This window comes from Phacochoerus africanus, chromosome 2 (assembly GCF_016906955.1).
Source record: "Phacochoerus africanus isolate WHEZ1 chromosome 2, ROS_Pafr_v1, whole genome shotgun sequence".
In the NCBI taxonomy this organism is placed as follows: Eukaryota; Metazoa; Chordata; class Mammalia; order Artiodactyla; family Suidae; genus Phacochoerus; species Phacochoerus africanus.
In genome coordinates this window covers 54,032,163-54,056,658 of record NC_062545.1, presented here as the reverse complement: position 1 = coordinate 54,056,658, position 24,496 = coordinate 54,032,163, and the positions used below count along the sequence as shown (strand labels likewise).

Genomic DNA, 24,496 nt, shown 5'->3' with positions numbered 1-24,496 from the left:
GATAGGCCAAAGGCAGTACTTCTTCTTATATACTAGCTACTTTTTCTTCCAGCAGAACCTTCAGGCTTTTGATGAGCAAGTACAGTGCTGGTGGCATAAATTTGGGAGCTGTTTGGAGAGGAGATGGCATTTGAAGCCATAGTAAAGGATGAAATAATGGAATGTGAGTGTGGTCAAGGAAGAGTAGAGGCTGAGGGAACAAGTTCTGGGCTTTCCAATCAGAAGGTGAACTACTTTGACTCATAACACTTCTGATATCAAATATATGTTTACCAATTTATTATTACAGATACAGCTCAAGAACGGTCAAATGAATGCGATGCATAGGGCAAGGTATAGGGAGGCGGGGAGGGATAGAGAGCTTCCATACCCTCTCCAGACATGCCACCATCTCAGCACCTCCATAGATTCACTAACAAAGCTCTCTCTACATCCTACCATTTAGAGGTTTTATGGGGTTTTCTTTACATAGATGTGATAGATGAAGTCATTGGCCATTTGTGATTAGCTCGGTCTCTAGCTCCTTTCCCCTCCCAGGGGTTTGGGAGGTGGGGCTGCAAGTTCTACCCTCTGATCAAGGCCTGATGTTCTGCCTTCACCCTGCAGCTTCCCAAGGGTTCCCAGACACCAGTCATTTCACATCATACAAACAGAACTCATCACTTTGGAGATTCCAGGAGTTTTAGGAGCCATTTACCAGGATCCAGGGACAAAGAACAAATCAAACATCTGCTTCCTGGGGAGCTGCATGAGGCCATGGAGATAAAGAGAATGGAAATGGAGCTGCCAGCACAACGAAGGAACACAGGTTTGAGGTGAGACTCTTGGTATGAAGTGTCCCTGCTCCACTGTGTCCGTCATAGAGCCCAGAGAAAGAGTGAATAGAGGTCATGAACCTGAGGTTATAGGTCAGATGTAAGATGATGAGGTTATAGGTCAGATGTAAGGTGAGTCCTTTTCCAAGTGGGAACATGGGATAAAACACCACACACTGGATTGGGAATTAGGATCCCAAGGATTCCAGTTGCAGTAAGAGTAGGTTCCATCTGTATGACCCTGGAGGAGTCACTCCACCTCTCTGAACCTGAGTTTTTCCCATCTGTCAAAAGAGTCAGGTGAGCCAAGTGATCACTCAGGTCCCCTCTGCTCTTGGAGTCTTTGAAGCTCCCTCAGTTTTATGAGTTTTCACCTCATTGAAGGTACACTGAAGAGCTGGGAGAACGTGATAAAGTCACTGACCACAGAGGGCCGGAGCCAAGCAAACAACCAATCATTGGAGGAACAATTGATCTTGGACAAAAAGTCAGAGTGAGTGTGAACTTTGGGTGAGATGATCTAGTGGGCTGCAGAGAGGCAGGTAACAGGCAGAGGGCATGGCTTTCTATCTCGGTCTGGGAATATCATTTGCATGTTGTAATGGAATTTCCAGAACGTTGATCAGAAAGTGGAGGTCTGCACAGAGCATGGAGGTTGCAGTGGAACATTTGAACTCCCCTCATTTTCCCTGGAGCCAGATCCACACCTGGTTGCTCCCACCCTCACCTCTCCAAGTCAAGCCGCAGACATCAATGTCTGGACAGGCGTGTTTCCAATGGTCTGGCTCATTCCCTGCTGGGTCCCCAGTGTTTAGTGTAATGCCAGGTACATCATAGCCACTCCGTACACACTTGTTGAATGAATGAATGTTGAATGAAACTCAGTCTCAGCGACGGGCAGGAAAAAGTTCGTCAACTCAATATGACAGGTGAAGCATCCTCTCACATTTCTGCACCTGTTGGGCTGGGAATCCTTGCCCTTAATAAATTTGCCTAGCAGCCCTTGGGAAAGCCATATTGAGTGATGGAAGGAGCAGGAAGCTGGGTCAGGACCCCTGGATCCTAGTGTTAGCTCCGCCATCCTGGGATGTGTGACTCAGAGATTAGATGAGGTATGACATAGCATCTAGAAACCTTGATTTCCTCCAAGGGCACATTAAAGAACAGTACCAATTAATATTTTGTGGAGTCCTTAGATCCTGTATGTCTTCCCTATTCTTTGTGGAGGAAATGAGCCTCACTGGGATTCAGATGCAAGTTTCTTTCTGATAATAAATATTCTATTTGGTACAGTTCCTATCATCATAGTAAAACTAAAATAAATCATTTTGGATGTAAAGTTTTTTGAAAGATGTCTAATGAGTCAAAAATTTTCTCTATAATTTATCTTTATAATGTGTTGACTTTCTTCCATGTTTACGTATGAAATGTAACACTTTCCAAATGATTGCTGTTCCATGAGGTATTACTCTCTCCTCCCCCCAACCAGCAGAGAGACTCCCCTCAGAGTTTCAATAGGCATCAGTGCCTTTCGGATGGCACCGATGGTCTGCCTTACAGCTACACTAGGAAGCTCCTAGTCTTCCTTCCATTGCAGATTCTTAGATACTTGAGGACCTGGATGATTGAGTAATCTCCTGAAGGTGTCTCCAGTGTAGTGCTAATGTTTGTTGAATTACACTTTGTGACCAAATTACTCATCAATTGCATTTACATTGTAAATTATTCAGCACAACATAGAAAAGATACCTGAGGTAAAAATACGAAGTCCTTAACGGAAAAGCGAATTACAATTTGTTTCCTATTTTTTAAAAAACTGAAATTATTTCAGTGAAGCAATCAATTAAATGTGACCAGTTTTTTCATGCATTTGCAGTGGAATTATTTCTAATAAAGAGAAACAAAGAAAGTAAATAGAAGTTTAATTCAAAAATTAAGTGGGTGAACAGAACTTTTTTTTGGCTACACCCATGGCATATGGAAGTTCCTGAGCCAAGGATTGAACCTGCTCCTTAGCAGCGACTAGAGCTGCTGCAGAGACAGTGCTGGGTCCTTAACCTGCTATACTACAGTGGGAACTCCAGAGCAGAATTATATATAAGAACAAAACTGGAAGCAACTTAGATGTCCAGTAGGTCAAGCAAATTATGGCACTTCTGTAAAATGTGACAGTGTGTAACCATCTATCACATTTTGTAACTAAAAATATCAGAGGTATTTTTATTTCTAAAGATAGATGTTTGATATTTTATCTAATCAAAATGTGAACAAAAACTGCAAGTAATATTTTACAGATGTGTAAAAACAACGTGTTTAAACACATTCACATACACACATATCTCAAATAGCAACAATAGGAAGTATAATACCTTTTTCTTTTTCTTTTTTGTGTTCTTTAATTTTTCTACAACTAACAATGTAGAATATGTGCACCAAGCTATGTTAAAGAGATAACACTGTGCTATTAAAAATGTATATGAAACTGATACATACTATTCATAGTAGTTTTCCCCCCAGTGTATTGTTTTTCTCTTAGGTTCAACAATCTGACACGTGAGTTTAGTGTTTGTTGTATGCAGACCCAGAAATCAAGCTCAGTGATATTGACCAAAGATATAAAGGCTCATCCTGGGTCTGACACTATCTGCCTCAATGACCATTGGCAAGTTATCTATTTTTTGTGTTTGTAACCATGTCTAACAAAGTGTCGAAAACATTGACTTGTTCCGAGTCGGTGAATTTTGAGACAAAGGCTTTGGAAAACTTGGGGAAAATGATTTAAATATATAGCTTCTGGAGTTCCCGTCGTGGCGCAGTGGTTAACGAATCCGACTGGGAACCATGAGGTTGCGGGTTCGGTCCCTGCCCTTGCTCAGTGGGTTAACGATCCGGCGTTGCCGTGAGCTGTGGTGTAGGTTGCAGGCGCGGCTCGGATCCCATGTTGCTGTGGCTCTGGTGTAGGCCGGTGGCTACAGCTCCGATTGGACCCCTAGCCTGGGAGCCTCCATGTGCCGCGGGAGCGGCCCAAGAAATAGCAAAAAGACAAAAAATAAAATAAAATAAAATAAAATAAAATAAAATAAAAATATAGCTTCTTACCAGAGACCCAACCTACCTAAGCATAGCGCATGGAGTAACACGAACTATAAGCCTTTCTTATCCAGCCACCCACACTGAAGTGCTGTGGGTGACTCAAGGGTAACCATTGCCTAAATTGGATGTGAAAGGCCCAGCTCCCAGGCTGGAAATCGATGCATTCACATTTCTCTATTGCTCCCTCAAGGTGGGCTGTGCTATGTATGAACTTTCCTAGAAGAGAAGCTGGAGTGTGACCATGATATCTGCCAGTGGAAGTGGAGACAGTCACATCCTCATTAAGAGGTAGAGACTTTGGGCTAAAGAAGTTGGGGGTCCCACCTTCCTACCACCGTCTAGAGGAACCCCTCTTCCCTTATCTCCCCAGCTACAAGTCATTCTCTCACCACGTGGCAGCGAGGTGGTGGAGAGCTGAGTGTGGCTCCAGAAAAGTATCTCTTCCTCACCCTGACAAGCAACAGGTCCTCAGCTCCCCCCACTTTTTTTTTTTTTTTTGCTTTTTAGGTCCATACCCGAGGCATATGGAGGTTCCCAGGCTAGAGGTCTAATCAGAGCTACAGCTGCTGGCTTACACCACAGCACAGCAACGCGGGATCTGAGCCCCTTCTTCGACCTACACCACAGCTCAGGGCAATACCAGATCTCCAACCCACTGAACGAGGCCAGGGATCGAACCCACATTCTCATGGATACTAGTTGGATTTGTTTCCGCTGTGCCACAACAGGAACTCCAGGTCCTCAGCTCTTTTGATGACATTTCCATGAATTTCTTTCCTCTTAATTTCTACTCTTCTCACTATGATTCATCTTAACTAAGGTCCAAGTCCTCTCCTAGGTGATCCTGGCTTCCCCTTCTGATCCAGGTCTCTCTTTTTTTCTTTTTAGGGCTATACCAGAGGCACATGGAAGTTCCCAGGCTAGGGGTAGAATTGGAGCTACAGCTGCCGGCCCACACACCACAGCCACAGCAGTGCCAGATCCTTTAATCCCCTGAGCCAGGTATCAAACCCACATCCTCATGGGTACTAGTCAGGTTTGTTGTCACTGAGCCACAATGGGAGCTCTGTCTCTGTGCCTACTTGTAACTCCCTGAATGCACTGGCCAGTGTTCTGGTCCCCTTGTCAGAAAGCTCCTCTTGCCAGGCCGTTCAGGACCTGTCTCTGTGTACACATCACTCTAAACCTCGCATCGCACTCTCTGATTAGCTTATTATCCACTTGCTTATCTTCCCTGGTATACGTTGAGCTTCTTGAGGCAAGAACAGAGCACTTAGCTTCTCAGTCCTCCTCCAGGACCACATCCTCTGTGGGCGCCCTTGCTCCCCACCCCCATGAATTCATGCCTTCATTTTGCAAAGCAGAGAGGAGCTCCCAGGTAAGACACTGAATGAAGGAGCATGATCCCATAGTCCCCGCTTGGAAAATGAAAGACTGATCATAAAAATGTTTCCCATTTCTCTTTTTAGGGGAAGTCCCCCTCTACAAGGGTAAAAGGTTTGAGAAAACGTAAAGAAATTTAATCCTAGAGAATGGACTGAGGTGCAAAGAGAATCCATAATTCAACATCTATTGGATTATGTCTGAGAATTTTAGGGAGACAAAAGGGTTCCAGGGAGTTTGTGTATGCACTTAAAAGTGGATAGCTGTGATTTTGTCTTTATACACGTATGTGTCATCCTACTTCTTTTCTTTAAAAAAAAAAAAAGGGTAAACCAGATTTTCCTCATTATGTGAGGTTTAGGGGCCATCCAAACCTCATATAATCCACTACCTCTGGGTCACCTTTCTTTTGGTTCAAGTTCTTCACACCTGGGAGGGCTCTCATGACAAGGTCTTGCTATAGGCCTCGAAGAGAGAGACGGGAAGAGGCTTAATGGGACATGTGGCTTTAGTCACATTAACATCGGCACCTTTGGGTACCCTGGTCTGGTGTTCACCTTCAAAGCCAGCTGTTTCTGAGCTCTGTTGATTGAACCCTGGCTAATAAGCTCCAGCAGCTGTATTAAAACTTGATAATATCCTGCCTCTACTTTTATCTTTATTTACAGGAATCACTAGGGATATGGCATGAACTTTTCTTTACCCAACAGCATCGAAACATACTAGTCCTCCCGCACCAATCCTCTCCCCCACCCCACCAGCCAAGACCCCAGACCCTTACACTGCTTTCTCTTGTGGGAGGCGGACTATGTGGCTTCCATTAGGGCACTGCTGTTCTCAGCCATGTGGCAGTCTGGCCCTTTGGCCTTTTTTTTTGCCTCGTTGAACATTGGCTGCTTGTGAGAGGCAGTGGATTGCAGGTGGCTATTAGAGGGCAGTCAATTATTTTAATTTGCTTTTAGGGGGCCAACTTATTTTTTAGCAGCAGGATCTAATCGGGCACAAGATGTGGCAAGATTTAGTTCATGCCTGGCTCATGTCAGGTGCTACTAGGAATCTAGAAAAAGTCTTATTAATGGGGTGATTTATCAATTCACTAAAAACATCTGCGTGCCTACTGTGGGAATGGCCTTGTAGGGGTGTATAAGGCACTCTCCCTGAAAGATAATGGGGAAGAAAGATAATACCCACACAGAGATTCAGAGAACCCTTGGGTGTAATGTGGTCTGTTATTATCCATTTCAGGGGGCTCAAACTTCAGTGTGCGTGAGAATTACTCAGACAGCTTATTCGGTCACAGATGGCTGATTCAGTAGGGCTGAACCAGACTCAGAACACCTTGTCTATAGGAACCACAGGAGGTTAGAGAAGGGAAGAACCAGCACAGACTCTGGTGGTGGAAAAGTTCAGGTAAGTGTGTGATTCTCCTGGTTCCTTTGCTTGAGTGTTGGCCTCACTTTAGGTGGGGCTTGGTGGATCTTTCAGTGACTTCAGAAAGTGGGTGGGATGAAATGGAGCCTCATTTGGTTTGGCAGAAGATTGGGGTATTTGGATAGGTCATGATCAGGATGGGAGATGTTGTAGACCAGGGAAACCCTGTGAACAAAATCACCGCACCTGAAATGATCTCTGAATGTCCTGTTCACCCTGTTGGGAAAGCTCAGCTCCATCCAATCACACGGGTAAGATTCATTTCTCTCTCTTCATTCCAGTCATATGATGACTTCTTTGAAAAATGTCAGTGGTAAACTCAGATTGATGGAAAGGCCTGACACAGATACCCTCCAGACAAGTCAAAGAAAGGTCACTTCTAGCTTCATAATAGCATCTGTAAACTATAGAAGAAATTGAGTGTGAGCCTGGGTATGATGTACCCGAACCTCGGGGGGTTGGGCAGTTGTAGATGACAAAGCCTAAGCTGATGAGGTCATATTAAACTTGTAGAAGTTCAATTCACCTCCACTCCCAGCCTCTGTAAAGAGTGGTTCTGCATCAAGGCTAGTCCAGGTGTGTGTCAGAGACCAGCTCACCTGAGCCAGGTGCATACATCAATCTGCAGTTGTACAGGCTATAATATGACTGCGGAGGATGGCACAGTGTAGCCCACTGGGGCCTGACCACCATCCAGCTCCCAGACCATCACAGCCTGGTCCACAACCTTCCCTGATATTTGAGCTGCAAATACAAAACCATCACTGACATCATGCCTGCAAATCCTCAGACCAGCTCTAGGGCCCATCCTGTACTTTCTCTTCTCTTTTCCTTAATCCAACAAAAATCTAGTAAATCTGTATGCAGTGCCAAACACTTAGCTAGATGCTGTGGAGATGGAAGATGAATAAAACTCAAGTTTTCTACAGTCTACTGGGGAAGACAAAAGGATAGATATGTAGGGGCAGTAAAGAGAAGCACAGATGAGGTTCAGAGGTGGCCCAGGGTAAAATTAATCCTAGTTGAGATTCCTCCAGAATGTGGCAATCTGCTGGAGGAGGCGGTTCAGAGCTTGGCCTTATAAAATACCAAGATCTTACATGTAGGGCTCAGGGGTCAGACAGTGATTCAGGCCTAGGGAGGCTATGTGGAAGGGCACAGGGGCATGGAACAGTGTGTTTAAGGAACTATAATCAGGAGTGTTATTAAATCAAAAGGTCTGACTATGAGGGTGAGGTAGGGGCAGTAGGTATTTGGAGGCAGAGCTGGGAGTGGCCAGGGACACCTTCACCCTCTTATAATTTATCCTCAGCGGGAAAGCCAGAAGTTGTCCTGATAAAATGCAAGTAAGATCAGATCCTGCTCCACAACCCCCTCCCTCCAGGCAGAAGCCCAAGTCTCCCAGGCTCTGCGTGATCTGCCCCCTTTCCTCTCCCCTCCCGTGTTTTTCCATTGTGCTCAGAATTACCCAATCACTTAATAATTTCCTTTACTGCTGCTCTCTCTCATGAAAATACATACTCTGAGGACAGAGGTTTCCGATGTTCTGTTCATGGCTGTAGCCCAGCTTTTGCAACAGTGCTTGACACATAGTAGACACCCAATCAGTATTTGTCATCTGAGTGAACACTCATCTTTGAGGCCAAATCAAGGATGTTGCCCTGAAATCATTGGAAAGCCATCAGAGGGTTTTAAGCAGGCAGAAGCATGAGGGATTTGTGTGTTTGTAGATCACGCTGAAGGCTTCATGGTTTCTCTTGACTGGAGTGAGAGGCAAGCCAGGGGCTGGGAAAACAGGTTACTGCAACCAACTGGGATTTAAGTAAGTGAAAGAGAAGCAATGACAGTGGAACAGAGAGAAAAGACTGGCTTTAAAATATATGCCAAAAGTGGACTTGGCATTCTCTGAAGGCTAATGCTCAGGATGAGGGAGCAGAAGGAAAAAGTCTGAGATGACTCTTGGGGCCCTGAATCGAAATAGGAAAAGTGGGAGCAGCAGGAGCAGAATCGATGCAGTGGGAAACAAGGTGTTAATATACTCTTTCCAGGGTCCTGTGTAAGTGAGGAAAGGGCCGCCATCACCAGTGTTGCATGGACATGCTGCCATGAGAAGGGCGGTCCGTGTATGCCAGGGATTAAGTTTCTCAGTTGAAAGTTTCAGTGAGTCCAAGACCAAATTAAATGTTTATTCATTCACACTTTTATCAGAATCATACCTGTTCATGAATACAGGTGCTGTGGTTTGGGAGAGATATACTCTGCCTAGAATTCCATCTAGAAACAGGTACATAAACAATGAAAACAATAAACACAGTCCACCAACTGTTATTGTGGAGGCATTAATAAAGAGCAAAGGGAGCACAGAGGATCCTCACTGATATTCAGTGAATGCTGTTTGAATGAGTAACTTACTCTTCAGGGGTTGGAGAGGAAATAAAGTCCCTGAAAATTAGGAAAATTGGGGATGAGGTGGGGTCAGGGAAGGGAGACGGGGCAGAGATGGAATTCCAGGGAGATAAAGGGACAAGAGCGAAGGCAAATCCTTTGATACTGACTGAGTGCAAGACATGGTTGGGGAGGAAAGTGGCTGAAGGTGTCAGGGCCAAGTTGGGAGAGATTTGAATGCCATCATACTTAAGCTTTGTCCCACAGCTACACATAACAAAATGTTTCAGAGAGGGGGAGTGATATGCCACCACCGGCGTTTTGAAGTTGGTTTGGATAATATTGTGAGGACTTTTGCAGGGAGAAGGGACTGAAGGGGCAGAGTGCAAGTGGGGGGTGATCACAGTGGTCCAGGATGCAGACAGTGATGCTTGAACAGGTGTTACGATGTAGAGGAGGGCATGGAAACGGGAAATAGTTCAGAAATGGAACTCATCAGACTTACAGACTAATTCAGGCTTTCTTTGTGTGTGTGACTTTTTAGGGCTGTACCCATGGCATAGGGAGGTTCCCAGACTAGGGGTCAAATTGGAGCTATAGTCCCCAGCCTATGCTGCAGGCACAGCAACACCAGATCCTTAACCCACTGAGTGAGGCCAGGGAGCGAACCTGCAACCTCATGGGTGCTAGTCAGATTTGTTTCTGCTAAGCCATGATGGGAACTTAATTTAGGCTTATTAGAGAGAAAGAAAAGCCTGAGATGAATCAAAGTTTCTTGTTTAAGAAGGTGAGTGGATGATGATTTCTTTCACCAAGAGGATGAGCAGATTTGAAGGAGGAGGAAAATCAATGTGTGGGATAAACTGTGCTTTGGATGCCTGTGCTTGGGACCAGAAAGTACTGGTGAGTGTTTTGAGTCTGAGTCCCCTTCCCTAGTAGGTCATCCAGGGGGTTAGTGTTTTGAGTCTGAGTCCCCTTCCCTAGTAGGTCATCCAGGGGGTTAGGCTGGCATTTGCAGTATCGGCAGGGCTAGAGCTGGTAGCAAGAGGGTCTTTAATTCATAGAAATTGGTGCAAGAGCAGTGGTAAGTGACATCAGTAATTAAAGGGCACAGATCATGATTAGGTCATTATGAGAAGAGCAGTCCCAAATGGTCATCCAAAGAGTAGTGGCTCTGGGCTGGTAGCAGGAGGCAGAAATCAAAGCCATGATAGCAGAAGCAAGTAAGGCTGAGAAAGTCTGGATAGGGCCAAGTGGGACAGACACTACTCAGTGCTGAGCTCCGGCTGCTCCTCAAGGCGGGAAGACTGGACCTAAGGGACCCAAGTAGAGTGGTAAGTTTGAGCAGCTTCTTCTTTTTTCATGGAAAGGTCAAAGATCAAATCTGCGTTTGTTTATTTCTTTTGCCAAGTTTGCATATCAAGATATCCTTTCGTGGGAGTTCCGTTGTGGCTCAGCAGGAACAAACCTGACTAGGATCCACCAGGATGTGGGTTCAATCCCTGACCTCACTCAGTGGGTTAAGGATCTGGCATTGCTGTGAGCTGTGGTGTACGTCATAAATGCAACTTGGATGCCACTGTGGCCTAGGTTGGTGCCTATGACCCTGATTTGACCCCTAGACTGGGAACTTCCAAATGCCACAGGCGCAGCCCTAAAACAACAACAAAAGATGTCCTTTTGTGATTCACATTGTAGCCTGGGCAATTTCATGCCAAAGATAAACTTGTGTCTTCTTTCTGAACATGGAGAGCTGTAGGGAAGGAAACCATCAGGAGACAGGTTCATGCTCAATGCTAAGAGTGACTTTCTTTACTTGGAAGATTTCTTTTACATTTCATGATCTAGGTGATAGGAATGGTAGAGCCATTGACTTTCCATTCCATAGACTCTCACTTACCCCCCTATTTATTCACTCACTTAATAAGTATCTGAGGGCCAGGCATGAGCTTAGCACTAGGGATGCAGCAATGAGAAAGATGTAAGTAGTCCTTCCCTCAGGAGCTTGCAGAAAAGATGAGTGATGCTGAAAAGGGGAAGGCAGTATATTGGCTACTCAGAGGGATGTAAAGATAGGTGGAGGTGCTGCCCTGAAAAAGTTTACAATATAGTACTGAAATTAAGTCAGGCACAGACACAAACAACCATATCCCCCATCCCTATATAAATATGCACTGCTTCGTCCTAAAGAATGTATGTGAAACTGCTCGCAGGAGCCTCCACAAGAAAATGATGTTACATGTAAATTAGGAAAATTTTAAATATACTAAATTGTGATTGGAGTTCCCACTGTGTCTCAGTGGGCTAAGGCCCCTATATTGTCTCTGTGAGGATGCCAGTTCAATCCCTGGCCTCACTCAGTGGGTTAAGGATCTGGCATTGCCATGGCTGAGGCATAGGTCACAGATGAGGCTCAGATCCAGTGTCTCTGTGGCTGTGATGTAGCTGCAGCTCCAATGCAACCCCTGGCCTGGGAACTTCTGTATGCCGCAAGTGCAGCATAAAAAGAAAAAAATAAAAACTAAAATTAAAAAATCAGGAGTTCCCATCATGGCACAGGGGAAACAAATCCGACTAGGGACCATGAGGTTGCAGATTTGATCCGTGGCCTCACTCAGTGGGTTAAGGATCCAGTATTGCTGCGAGCTGTGGTGTAGGTCGCAGATGAGGCTTGGATCTGGTGTTGATGTGGCTGTGGCATAGGCCGGCAGATTAGACCCCTAGCCCAGGAACCTCCATGTGCCACGGGTACAGCTCTAAAAATAAATAAATAAATAAATAATCATGATCACCTATAAGAAGAGAGAATAAGATGAATAGAGAGCATAGAGGTCAACCTCGAGCTTCCAGTTCTGAGTTTCCTGGCATCCCAAGCAAAGAGATATCTAAGTACATAATTCTCAATATTCAAGATTAAGTCTACCCCAAAGTGATCAGGATAGGCCAGGCCATGCTGGCTCCAAATCTCAGAGGCTTACATCACAGCACATACTTTTTTTCTTATCCCACGACTAGGCTGCAGGTAGAGCAGCTCTCCAGAACAATGCACCATAGTGACTGGACTACAGGGTCCAGGCCATCTCCATCTTGTGGATTAACAGTTCAACCCAGGGTCTCTGTGTTGGCTGTGGGAGGGAGGGCAAGAGTGAGTAGAAATGATGTCACTTCTGCTCACAGCTCATTGGCCAGGACTAGTCCCATGACGATGCATGACAACAGGCGCCAAGAAATGTAATATTGGGTCAGGTTGCCACCTCTGCCACACACACAGAGTAAGCCAACCTTTTGATAATGCAAAATTCTCGCTCTTTCACGCAGGACTGGATACAAGTAGAACATCCGAGGAATAAACACTGTGTTATGGAGAGATGGTGGTCGTGGACTTAGGGTGACGGGTGGAGGTTTTGTTGGAGGAAGCTGGAAATCACGTAGGTTTCAAAGGATGGTGAACACTTTGAAAGATGTGGGGGAAATCAGGTAGGAAGGAAGTCATTACCCGCAGAGGGTAGTGTTTTCCTGGGAACATCCAAAGGTCTAGTTTACTGGTGTTTGAGGAAGTTGCAGGAAATCATGTTACGTGGGCAGTGGCCACAGTGCAGAGGGTGGCAGAACTCATGTCTGCTCGGTACTATTTGGAGGCAGGCAGCCCTTGCGACTCTCATTGTAACATCTTCTACTCCCCGGGGCTGCTGTAATTGCTCTCCGGAAATCTTGTCACATTTCAAGGGATTATAAAAACAGAAATCACACAGTTTTGTCTTTGTCCCTTCTTCAGACACATATCTTAGCAGCAAGAGATGTACCCTTAAATATGTCCTCAGGAAAACTTAATGAAGTGAATTAAAACCGGACCATCTTTCAACCGGTTCCAAATGAATTCATTTCATAGCCTTTATCATGACTTCTTGGCCATTTGGGAAATTTATTTAAGTTATTAAAAAGAAAAAAAATTCCCTAAAATTCTCAGCTGAAAAATTGGCTTCTGTTTTTTCTACAAAGCTAACTCACCTGATTTGTCAGAACAGCTTGAAAATGAAGTGCTAACTGGTGGGTTTTATTGAAAGGAAACCAAGTGGAACAACATATGTATTTTCTTAGGAAACTCAAAAAGCTCACAGTCATGTGGTGTTCCTCGGGGTGGATTCTTTGTTATGAATTACAACCTGCTTACTGATGAGTTGTTAATAAAAAGTAGGCCTGCCGGGCCATTATTTTTTTCCACACAGTACACACAGTTTGGTTTTCTTTCTTTCTTTCTTTCTTTCTTTCCCTTTTTTTTTTTCCAAAAAAGTTTTCATTAATGCCCTGAGTGTGAATAAATCTGTTTCTAATTTGTAATTGTTTTCCCTTCATCTGGACAATAATTTATTGCCAAATCGAAACACGTGTCAATTGTTACCATCCCCCCCCCTCCCCCGGAACATGTTTTAATTTTTCTTCCCTCCACCCCTTTCCTTCCTGGCCCCGCCCCCTACTGCCCTTTTTCAACAGATGGAATGTGAGACCCGAAAGTTACAGGATGGCACAGGTCTCGTTGGTGGAGGTCACGTCCAAATCTGGGCTCCCTGGAAGCCTGAGGTAACCCAGGCGCTGGTGGGTCCGTCGACGTTGCGTGGTAGGACCTGCCAGCTGGAGTTGTTTGGAGCTGAGAAAATAAGCTCAGGGAGAACTGTTGAGGCAAACTAGAAGCAGATGGTAACCTGAGGTGGCAAGACAACTTTATTTAGCGTGGCAGTTCGACTTTATTTATTTATTTTACACGAGCATCTGGTCGCGCTGGGGCGCCTCTATGCATGCTCATTATTATGCTGTTAATGGTGGATCCGATTGGCCAAGGGATAGCAGCAATTAAGTTCACTGTGTATTTTAGTCGATTCATATTTTAGTGGGCCTTGGTGAGGCATGTTCGTGGTTAGGGTTTTATGTGGAAAGGGTGTAGGAGCTGCTGTTTGAAGTTCTAGTGGTGTGGAAAATGTGTATCTAGCAATGCAGGATGTTAAAGTGGCCCCACCACCACCAGAGAGCATGCCAAGCTGTCAATAAACAGCCAGCGGGATGCTAGCGCATTGCCGTAGATGCGGTCTTGATTTTAGAAATATTTGGGGTTGCGCCCCTGCTGATACGTGGATGGTGGGTCCATCGTTATGTTCATTGGAGACCTGACTACGGTCCATCTAGGGATGGGTCTGGGATGCTTGGTTCATTAGTCCCTGCTTCCTTTCTCCATCAATGTCTCTATCAATAGTCAAAATTAGGAGAGTCATTTTGTGATGTGAGATAACAATGTGAGATGGAGACTTGGTTTTGCAAAAACAAAACAAAATCGCTGACTATTTTTTCTTTAATGCCTATCAAGTGTAATTTTCATCCTCCAGAGTTTGGTCTGGAGCTTCATGTTCTAAAAAATTGTGATTACTGTGGTTATTTCCACAGAGTTGCTAGGGCTCTATCTTTGGGCCAAGTGGATTCTTGCCTGACTTAGAGCTAATTTGGCAGAATTGGGAAGCTTAGCCAATTGGAGGAGTTACCTGGAAATCTGATGCATCTTCTCATTACTCATTAGATCCAGTTTTCCTAACCACTGGGGGCTCCTTCCCCATGTGTGCGGAGAATACTCTCTCTGTTCCAAAGGTACTGGCTTTTCTGGCTCTTGAATTAAATCCACGTACAGGTGACATTGTAGATGTTGTGCAGTCACTGCTCACCTACGAGCTGCAGGACGTGCAGGTAATGAAAATGTTCTTGAGGTAAAATTTTTCAGAGTGTCCTAGTAAGAAGAGTGAGTGTGTGTGTGCATGCGTGTGAACTAGACACTTACAGGGATGTGATGTTGATGTGAAAAGGAGCACCTTCTAAACACCCTCTGCCCCTCGGAGAATAAAGTTGCTGCACTTTTACAAATGAAAGCAGGCACCGTTTTGATCTGAACTTAAGGCAAAGCTGGATGTTGCAACTATGACATGTGAGCCGTAAGTGTGACACACGGGTGTGTCGCCCTTCTGGGAGTCTGTTTGCCTCTGCTGGTGCCCAGAAAATGCTGCTGCCAGAGGGTGACTTCTTCAGCTATAGAGTGTGGATGAGAGAGCAGAAAGGAGAAACAGAAAGGGGCTGGGATCGTTAAACCAAGGACACTGATGTCAAAGTGTCATGGACTGTTTTCCTTCCAGGACAGTCAACATCTACAAAAATTCCATCCATTTTCTCTCAATCAGCAACTGTTTAATCAGGACCCACTAAGATGCACTTTCTTGCCTCTAGACAGTATAGTTCTGAATGCACAAGGACTGTATCACGGCTGGCTGTGACCAGAAAGTCATGTTCATTGCAGGAAGAATGCTCTATGGCTGGGGGAGGTGTGTGTGTGTGTCGAGGGGAACTGACAAATCTCTTGCATCTCCAGACACTGCAAAGGAAAGAGTTTAGGCTGTGGGGTCAAGCCAGCTGGCTGTGTGATGATTAACAGCTACTTAACCTCTCTGGGCCTCATAGAGAAACGCACCTAAAAATCTTCCTGCCAAGTTCTTGTGAGGATTAAACAAGATAATGAATGGAAAACACAACGACGGTAAGAATACTCAAGAAAATTGATTTCCTTCCTTTTTTCTTCTTCTGTGGAAAATACTTAAGAATTTAAGATTAGATCATTTTTTCTTCTGCGAACGTGTAGCCACATGTTGATGGAATCTTCGCGACTCTTTGAGCCAGACTTAGTCACAACTGGTCAAGGAAGGAAGTTTTCCTTAGCCACCAATGCACAATGAAGCCTGTTGGAACAAGAATCCGTGTCCTCTAAAATCAACGTGTCCTGATAATGGGGTGAAATGAATCCAGCCGTTTCGAAATAACAATGCACATGAAAAAAATTGAGCAGTAAATGATTGCAGGCACAGAGATGACTGTTAGACTTCATAGCCCCTTTAATGACAGAACCACATTAGAGATGGTAAAGGTCAAGCAGAGAAACAATGGAAGCAGCCAAGAAGCTTTTTTTTTTTTTTTTTTTTGTCTCTTTGTCTTTTTAGAACCTGCGGCATATGGAGGTTCCCAGGCTGGGGGTTGAATCAGAGCTGTAGCCTCCGGCCTACACCAGAGCCACAGCAACGCCAGATCCGAGTCGTGTCTGCAACCTACACCACGGCTCACGGCAACGCCGGATCGTTAACCCACTGAGCAAGGCTAGGGATCGAACCCAAAACCTCACAGTTCCTAGTCAGAATCGTTTCCCTTGAGCCAAGACGGGAACTCCCCAAGAAGCTTTTTGATTAGAGGTCCCAATCAAATGGGGAAGGAACACTTCAATCACCTTTTCCTTTTTGGGTGGACTGGTCTCACTTGTGATGCTTTGACTAAACGTCTGCCTCTTTTGGTCCCTTCCCCGGAGGATTGTGGAACAAGTCTCTCGATTCTCACCATAGGCAACCTGCGTTGGAAAGTCCTCTGCAGACATAATTATAGATCTGCATTGGTGCCTATGTGTTTTGTGCGTGTGTGTGAAACCACACTTCATTCTTCCCTTTGGCCCTGGGTTTTTAGGACTCGAGCCCAGAAACAACAGGAGCCTCGCACCTTACCATATGATTTTTTTTAAAGCTTGTTAAAAAAAAATTCCTGATCCCTTGAGTTCAAAGCGCTAAAAGGCCCCCATATCTCCAGAGGGACCTTCTCCAGCCAGGCCTCTTGTTGTTTCAGTGAGTCAGACCCCCCCGCCCCCGCACAGCCTACTTGTTTGGCAGCATGGATCAGCGAGTATCTGGCTCCCACACCCCATCAGGGACCCCGCAGACCTCACCCCATCCGTGGCTTCCCTCTCTGTGCAGATCATCTGTGCGCGTGCGTGAAACCCCAAGTTTTTACTGTCTCTCTCATCGTCTCCAGAGGGAGTCCGGGCTTCCTGTTCTGTGTTTTTCACAAGTCTGGATATTTTCAGCTCCCACCATCCAGCTTTACACATTCCTCGGTCTGGATGTCAGTCGTGGATCTGGGAACATAATGACGCATCGGAGTACATTTCTCGGATGAATAAAACCGATAAAACCCAACATTTCCATCACGTCTTCACCACAGGAAAGGGCTGCCACCCTCGGTGTCCTCAGCTTTCCCTCCTTGGTTCTGAGGGGGTGAAGGGTAGGATGTGGGGAGATGGTGGGAGTGGACTCTCTCAACAGGCTTGGTAGTATTTTCTCGGCATCGACACCGGCACTGAGGGGCTGCATAACCAGCTCAGAACTCGAAGCTGGTACAGGCTATTGTGATAGGTTGAACTGACTTCTAAGCTTTGCCCGTCCAGCTTGCTTCCCAAGATCTGCCCTGACGGTCACTGTAAATGGGCGTTGTTGTCAGCGTTGCCTGGAGACAGTTGGCTTTTCCTCTTTGTCATGCAGGTGGGTTGTGATGCAGCCAAAGAAGCCATCCTGCTAGCAGTGCCCAGGGGTTCCATTGTGTTTGGTGGCGACAAACACATCGTGAGGAAGGGGAGCGAAGACAGAGAAGGCTCCGCACTGTGCCCATGAGCTTGGTGCCCTAGAGCTTGGGCTGGAAGTCAGAAGAAACCCCAAGGAAATAACCAGAAGCATTATCTCCAGAGGTCTTTGCAGACCGGGACTTGGATTCTGCACTCCCCCGCCCCCACCCCGAGATTATACATACATAATTTTCTCTACACCATGTTTTTTCTCTTGCCTCTATTACAAATATGACCCTCACTGGGCTTGTGTTACCTGTTCTTTAAAGAAAAGGTTAATGCACAGCAAAATGTTATTTTCAAGGAACTGTTTTAGAGGAAAATATAGACTGAATTAATAAATGCTGTTATGGGCTGACTTGTGTCCATTCAAAATCGTGTGTTGAAATCCTAACCTTAGTACCTCAGAATGTGACTGTATTTGCACATAGATCTTTAACGACATAATTAAGGTTAAATGAGGTTGGTGGGGTGAGCCCTAAGCCAGTATGACTGGTGTCCTTATAAAAAGAAGAGATTGAGAAATAAAGGTGCACTGACGAAAGACATAGGGAAAGGCCACCTGCCAGCCAGGGGGAGGGTCCTCGAAAGGGACCAATCTAATGATACCTTGGGATGCCCAGCCTCCAGACTGTGAGAAAAAAAAATCCCTGTTCTTGAAGCCTCTGGTTATGGGGGGAGGTGTGTGTGCGAGATTTTTAAAGTGACACACATTTACTGAAAATAAATACATTGGCTTAGAAAACTGTTAATGGCATTTTCCTTGGAGTTCCCTGGTGGCCTAGTGGTTAGGGATCTGGCATTGTCACTGATGTGGCTCAGGTTTGATCCCTGGCCTGGGAACTTCTGTGTGCTGTGGGTGGGGCCAAAAAAAAAAAAAAGCAGCTATATTTTAAAGATAAAGTACAAATGTGTTAAGATATCTTAAAATTTTTTGTCTTACAAGTACATCATCTGTGGTCCTACCAACTTTCTATCCTACTCATTCACTTAGCAGATATTTTATTTCTTCATTGACAATAGAAAAAGTAAGCCTAGACAGTGCAGGAGAATGATCATATACTACAAAGGAATGAATTCCAGTCAATTTCTCAGATATTTCAGGGGTTTAAGAACTGACTTAGCTTGGAGTTCCCGTCCTGGCGCAGTGGTTAACGAATCTGACTAGGAACCATGAGGTTGCGGGTTTGATCCCTGGCCTTGCTCAGTGGGTTAAGGATCCAGCGTTGCTGTGAGCTGTGGTGTAGGTCACAGACCTGGCTCGGATCCTGCGTTGCTATGGCTCTGGCGTAGGCCGGTGGCTACAGCTCCGATTATTAGACCCCTAGCCTGGGAACCTCCATATGCCGCGGGAGCGGCCGTAGAAAAGGCAAAAAGACAAAAAAAAAATGGGACTGGCTTAGCTTGAAATAAAATCTCTTCTCTGAACCATCTTTAGAGAAACCAAGTTCCCTCTGACGACCTCTGTGGGGGTCTTCAGTGGGGGTTTTATTCTCATTTGTCCCCTGTCTGTCCAACAGTCCAGCACAGTGTATGTTATGGCCCAGTGTGTAAGTAGTCCCAAGACTACCTGTTTTTTGTTTTTGCCCTCTCTGGGAGAGAATGGCAGAGCTAGCTCAGAGCTATCTCGGAGTTTGCAGAACCTATGTCCCCCTTTAAGTGTACTTATACAAAGGAGTTGACATTGCATTGGTTCCAAAGTTTGTTTGCAAGATGCACAGGGAAGCACTTGGTCAGAACCCGGACTTCTGCCTGTCTCGCACACAGCTGGAGCTTAGGAGCCTTCTCCCATCCCCTGAGCCCAGCTAGGCAGCAGGGAGACCCTCCATCCTGCTGGCAGACCTGCGGCTCCCATGGTCACCCAGAGGACGCAAGAGTGGAGTGGGGGTGCTCTTCCAAGGTGGCCGAAGGCTCGGGTAGCCAAAGGCTCAGGTGGCCAGCTCGTAGACAGGAATGGCCTTCTCCCTTGGGTCTGGTTTCGTCGCTTCAGCCTCCTACCCTCCTGTGGTCCATGAGGTGAGGAGGAGTTGTTGCTGTGGTGCAGAGGGTGAAGAGTGGGAGTGAGGATAGTTATGATGAAAAGAGGTAAAACCAGACTAGAAAAGAGGACTCTTGGGATGGAAGAGAAACTGGGCTAGGAAAAAGGATCTTGAATTAGGATAATTTTATGAAAAGTTTTAACCAGTTCCCAGAGAGGAATCCAAATCTGAAACGAGGGTTCTTATGAAAGGAATTTACAGTTGACTCTTGAACAACACAAGTTTTGGACTGTGAGGATCCACTTACATGTGGATTTGTTTTTGATAGTAAAACCACAGCCCTACACGATCCCCACTTGCTTCAGTCCCTGGATGGGGAACTGCAGATATGGAGGAACTGTGAAAACGGAGGCCTCTCGTATTTGGAGGAATCGCAAACATGGAGGCTGACTCTGAATTAATCTCTGATTTTTAACCCTGCGGGGTGTCCACACCCCAACCCTGCATCATTCCAGGGTCAACTACTTTAGGAAGCATTCCCAGGGAAAAGTCTGTAGGGGAATGGGAAAGCATGCTTTTCATGATTCGGAAGAGAAGGCAGGCAAAGGTGCAGGATTGGGCCAAGTCCTGGGGAGAGAAACCCTATTCGTTCTATATTTCTGTGTAACAAATTGCTCAAAACAACAATCAGCATGTATCACCTCTCAGAGTTTAGGTGGGTCAGGACTTTAGGAGCAGCTTGGCCGGGCAGTGCTGGCTTGGGGTCTTTCTGGTGGTTGCAGTCACGATGGCATCAGGGCTGCATCTTGAAAAGTTGTCCCTGGTCAGAAGGATTGCTTACACAGCAGCTCACTCTTCAGACTGGCGAGTTGGTGCTGGCTCTTGGTGGGAGGCCTCAGTTCCTCTCCGCACAGACCCCTCCCAAGATTGCTTGGGTATCCTGATGTGCGTGTCCCCGGGTATGTAGTCCAAGAGAGAGAGCCGGGCAGGAGCCACCCCTTTTACGACCAAGTCTGGGACCACACCTAGCCTCACTTTCCCCATTGTCTGTTCCTTAAGGAGCGCTTAGTCTGGCCTCTATTTAGAGGGAAGGGAATTAGTCTCCACCCTTTGAAGAGAGGCATGGCAAAGAACTTGTAGACATATTTTAAAAGCATGACAGCAACTTTGGCTCAGTCTTACAGGGAAGCTCTGAAGATAACATAGTTTACTTCCCGCCCCCGTGGTTTCCATCAGGGACATCTCTTCTCTCCCACCACCTGCCCGTTATTGGATTAGGCCTGCCCGAAGTGGGAGGGGCATCAATCCCCAGGTTCCCAAAGGCGGAGCCTGAGAGCAGCCCTTTGAGGAGTGAGGGAGGTTCTGGTTGTGGGGAATGAACCCACCTTGGCAAACATGGCAGAGGTGTTCTGAAGGATGAGAGGCAGCAGGCTGACAAGGTCTGCAACAGCCAGCGAGCAGCATCTGACACAGCATAATGAACAGATCTGATTGCTGCTGCCTATTCTATGTGTACATATGTTGGAAGAGTGAGTCAGTAACGTGGCCCCTTGGCCCAAAGATGAGCCATGTTTGGAGAAGCAGTGCCTGCCATTCTCCGGACTCCTTGAATGGATCATCAGGTTTCAGGAATTCGCTCGACCTTCCCTTTCTTGTGTGATTTCACCTCTCAAGCAGAATTCACTGTTGTCTCTGAGAGCCTGGGAGCAGATGTCGGAAAACTACATAATGAAATCAAATAACAAAATAGAACCAGGCAGAGGCTTGCCTGAAAGAGTAGGGGAAGGAGATGGCTGGACACCAAGGGTTATTAATAACACTCTGTACTTTGATGGTGTCTTTCATCTGAGCCTCCAAGAGCTGCATGGCCATTTAAGTAATCCAGGGAGTTACTTTTTTGGGTAAAACCTTTAAATCCAACAGGTCTTTTGAAAGTTTGGTGCTTTGAATGTTTTACTCTCTCTGGATTGTTCTCAAGGGAAAAATGATTTTGATTTATAAATCTTACGGAGGTCTTTAAAAGTCAGTTATTTCTTAAAACAATAGATAGTTGCGCTGCCTTTGGCAATATTATGTGGAATTCACATGGACGTCTTCTTCATTTTCCATCTCAAAGCTGTCTTCATGAAATTATTTAGGTAAGTGATAGGACATTTCTGTTCAGAAGGGAAAACATATCCTGCCTGAAATTTGAGTAACCATTGATTCTAGTCTTCTAACCATCTGTTAATCCTTCTGTATGAGATGCCAGATGACTAGGTGCAGAGGTGTGTTCTGATCTTCCTCTGTTATGTACAACTTCAGAGGGACAGGGACAGAAGCGAGGTGGTCCCAGCATCAAGGACAACGGGCCATCTCTAAGCCCATATTTGGCTGGTGACTAAGAACGGGGTCTGTGAGCCAGTTTGACTTGGAAATTCTTCGTCAGAGACGTGAAGCACAGGAGAGAGACACCAGAGACCACACCTGGCTGTGGAACCAGAAGCACGGCCCCCACCCTAGTGAATCCTGCCTTAATTAGAGTCAGCCGGCCCCCAGGCTCACTGTGGCTGCACTGACCTCCCGTTAGTGCTGGACCGCTTGTGTTCATGCGTGAGATGCGATGGGGAAGAGGCTCGGGCTGTATCTCATTAACTTGTCACAGCTCTTCCCCCCAAATGACAGAGGATGTGTTTTGCCTACTGACTGGTCACTGATGGTTTCATCACTGCTTGTTTCAGTCCTGAACTGAAAACCTGCCACATAACAAAGCCCAGATCAAGAAGAGAAAAAGTTCCGCTGCCAGGACTGGAACCACAGCAAAGAACCTATCCCTAAGGGGCCTGGGATTCACCCGACATCCCCTGCAGCGCCCCGCTGTGTTTCTCCAGCACTCAGCATGAGGAGCATCGCTGGGCCTCTCAGGCCTCCAGGGTGAACTAACAAGGGATGTGTTTGCAGCTGCCAGGAGGTTGGTTGCTGCTAGTTACGGATACTCTGGGCCAGACAATCTTTTCTGGCAGATGTTTTCTTTTTCTTTTTTTAAATTGGGAAGCAGGAAGTTTTTTTTTGTTTTTTTTTTTGTTTTTTTTTTTATCGGGGCCCTTCTCAAGCCCTTGTAGTTACCAACTATGTCCACCAGGTGGCAGCGCAGAGCGCATGGCTACAGCGCTCTCTGTTCTTCAGCCAGGGGACACAGGGCCGGGCAGGATGGCCTCCCACCCCCTTAGCAAGTGTCTGTTCTGTTTGTTTGTTTGTCTTTTTGTCTTTTAGGGCCGCACCAGCAGCACATGGAGGTTCCCAGACTAGGGGTCTAATCAGAGCTGCGGCCGCCCACCTACACCACAGCCACAGAAACGCTGGATCTGAGCTGCGTCTGTGACCTACACCACAGCTCATGACAATGCCAGATCCTTGACCCACTGAGCGAGGCCAGGGATCGAACCCACGTCCTCATGGATGTTAGTCGGGTTCGCCAACCACCGAGCCACAACGGGAACTCCAACAAGTGTCTATTCTGTCTCCTTCCCTTTTCCTTGAAAAAAGACCATTCAGAGGCTTGTGCTTTTGCAGACTGTTTGAGCAGTGGGTCCAGCTTCCTCCCATACTGTCTTTACATAAGAAGTGAGATAATATTTTCTGCTCTAGCTTTATTTGGGGATAAGGCAGGCATTTATAATTCCATTTGTAAGCATGCCATGTTTCCTGTGATACTGTGTGGAAGTGTGTGAAAACGAGTGGTTTTCGCTTAAGAAAGGGATTCGTAAGAACACACTCTTCCCTTAATAATTCTTTTAGAGAGTTTGTCCTCTACCCTTGATGGAGCCTGGGTCTCCTGGGCCTCACAACATTTTGCCAAACTCGAGGGGATCTAAAGGGCAGTGGATGACAAGGTCCTGACCCTCGAGGGATTGAATGTCTCCTCAGAGAATCCTACGGGACCAAAATAAATACAAGCCCACTTGGTTTCTCTTTGGTGAGGTTTGCTCTAGTCTTCTTTCTCTCTGCCTTGACATCTAGTTCCAGCGTGCTTCTGGAGGGGCGGCGGTCGGTACCATGTAACATCAGTCGGTCAGCTCTGCTGGGCCAGTTAAGAAAACCCAAATGTTGTTGATTCGCTAATTTATTCCTCACAGCTGTGCTTCTAAGCTCCTGTCTCATTTTTCCAAGTCTTCCTCACTCCCAAGCCCTGCCCTCCACCCCTCCCTCACTGCCGAGCAGACAGTGCTTGCCTTCTGGTCTCATCTGTGTTCACGGCCCCCATTTCGACACCCACCTTCTCTTTAGCTTCCTGCAGTCATTGCCTGGACCCCCACCCCCCCACCAGAGGCGACCTCTTAGGTCCCTTCTGAGGAAGAACACTAGCCCCTCTTAGTTCTCACTCCACCCATCTCCCTCCTGCTCCCTCACTCACCCCAACCACCCCCAAGCTCTCTTCCCATCTGGTTTCAGTGACTCTCACTACCTTCCTGGTCCTCCTTCTCCAGATCTTTTCGTGCCCTACCTGCCCTCTTACTTCTGAAAGGTAAATCCTCCCTGATCTTAGAACCTCGCACCCGCAATTTTAATGCCATCTTTGTTAACCACCAGAAAAACTGGATGGCGCCTGTGCCTTCTCCAACTCTCCTCCCCCCCTCGTATCCAATCCATGAGCAAGTCCATAAACGTTGCCTTCCTGTTTTCGTTTTACACTGTGACAGCTGTGGTATACTGGAAGGAGCTTCTCACTTGCAATCGGAGGGTGGGGTTGGCACCTTGTGTCACCTGTGAGACACTGAGCCAGTAATGTTTGTGCCCCTTTCCCAGTGTCTTAGAACAATAAAATCCCAGCATCCAGAAATCATACAGTCCATCTCCTTTAGTCCACGAAGTGAGTTATCTGAGGTCTCTCAGCTAAGACCCAACGCTAGGGGTTTAGATGACCAGGCTAAGGCTCTCCTTCCTTCCTCCCTTCCTTTCTTTTTCTTCTT

At 46.2% G+C, this 24,496-nt stretch overlaps 2 long non-coding RNA genes across 2 annotated transcripts; both read left to right on the top strand.

Moving 5' to 3' along the window:
- Positions 1-609: 609 nt before the first annotated feature.
- Positions 610-6,695, top strand: LOC125121021 (uncharacterized). Its single transcript, XR_007133375.1, has 3 exons — positions 610-815; positions 4,099-4,196; positions 6,537-6,695. It is a non-coding gene; the product is annotated as an uncharacterized LOC125121021 (long non-coding RNA).
- A 6,738-nt stretch (positions 6,696-13,433) lies between these two features.
- LOC125121020 (uncharacterized) lies at positions 13,434-17,943 on the top strand. The gene is made up of 2 exons (XR_007133374.1): positions 13,434-15,672; positions 17,489-17,943. It is a non-coding gene; the product is annotated as an uncharacterized LOC125121020 (long non-coding RNA).
- Positions 17,944-24,496: the final 6,553 nt, after the last annotated feature.